The sequence below is a fragment of the Nannospalax galili genome, unplaced genomic scaffold (assembly GCF_000622305.1).
Source record: "Nannospalax galili isolate Female #2095 unplaced genomic scaffold, S.galili_v1.0 scaffold429, whole genome shotgun sequence".
Lineage (NCBI taxonomy): Eukaryota > Metazoa > Chordata > Mammalia > Rodentia > Spalacidae > Nannospalax > Nannospalax galili.
Genome location: NW_008360330.1, coordinates 2,540,007 through 2,541,479, shown reverse-complemented (window position 1 = coordinate 2,541,479; position 1,473 = coordinate 2,540,007).

Genomic DNA, 1,473 nt, shown 5'->3' with positions numbered 1-1,473 from the left:
GGAGGTTTTGTATTGCCGTTTCTATTTCTTTTTGTGTTATGGGTCTGTTTAAGCTGTTAATCTCTTCTTGGTTTAGTTTTGGTGGTTCCCATGCCTTTAGATATCGGTGCATTTCTTTTAGGTTTTCAAATTTAGTATCATATAGGTTTTTAAAGTCTTCCCTTATAATGTTCTAGATCTTTCTGGTGTCTGTTGTGATGTTTCCTCTTTCATCTCTGATTTTGTTGATTTGGAGGTGCTCTTTCTTTCTTTGGGCTAGCGGTCTGCAATCTTGTTTATCTTTTCAAAGAACCAGCTCTTGGAGTTGTTGATTCTTTGTACTGTTTTCTTAGTTTCAATTTCATTAATTTCTGCCCTGATTTTTGTTATTTCTTCTTGTCCGCTGGGTTTGGGTTTCATTTGCTGTTGCTTTTCAAGTGTGTTTAGTTGCAATGTTAAGTCATTTATTTGTGTTCTTTCTGATTTTTTGATGTAGGCACTTAGAGCTATAAGCTTCCCTATAAGGACTGCTTTTAGCCTGTCCCAGAGGTTTTGTCATTTTGTATTTTCCTTTTAATTTAATTCCAGGAATAATTTTATTTCTTTCTTCTCTTTTGACCCATTCATCATTCAGGAGCGTGTTGTTTAATCTCCATTTGTTCGTGTGGTGATTAGGGCTTCTTCAGGTGTTGATTGTAAGCTTTATTGCATTGTGGTCTGATTGAATGCATGGAATTATTTCAATCTTTTTGTATTTGTTGAGGTTTGTTTTGTGCCCCAGTACATGGTCAATTTTGGAGAAGGTTCCATGGGGTGCTGAGTAGAAAGTATGTCCTTTGGTGCTTGGGTGGAATACTAAATAGATGTCTGTTAAGTCCATTTGATATATGGTATTGTTTAATTCAGATGTCTCTCTGTTGACTCTCTGACCTCTTGACCTATCTAATGGAGATAGTGGGTATTGAAGTTGTCTACTATTAATGAGTTGGGGTTAATCTGGGTCTTAAAGTCCTGTAGTATTGTTTTTATGAAGTTGGGTGCACCAGAGTTTGGTGAATATATGTTCATGATTGTAATACTTCTTGATTCATTGTTCCTTTGATCAAAATGAAGTGGCCCTCTTTGTCTCCTCTGATTAGTTTTAGTATACAGTCTATTTTGTCAGATATTAAAATTGCTACATCAGCTTTTTTCTTAGTGCCATTTGCTTGGTATATTTTTTTCCATCCTTTCACTTTGAGATAGTGTCTGTCCTTACAAGTGAGATGAGTTTCTTGCAGACAACAAAAAGATGGGTTTTGATTCTTAATCCATTCACATAGTCTGTGTCTTTTGACTGGGGAGTTCAGTCTGCTAATATTTAAAGTTATTAATGAAAGATGGGTATTGAATCCCATCATTTTTATTTCTCTTTGCATTCTTGATATAGCTGTACTCTTCCACAGTTATACCTTCATTGGATTTCTTTCTGCAAATCCTTGGGTATAGTCATTC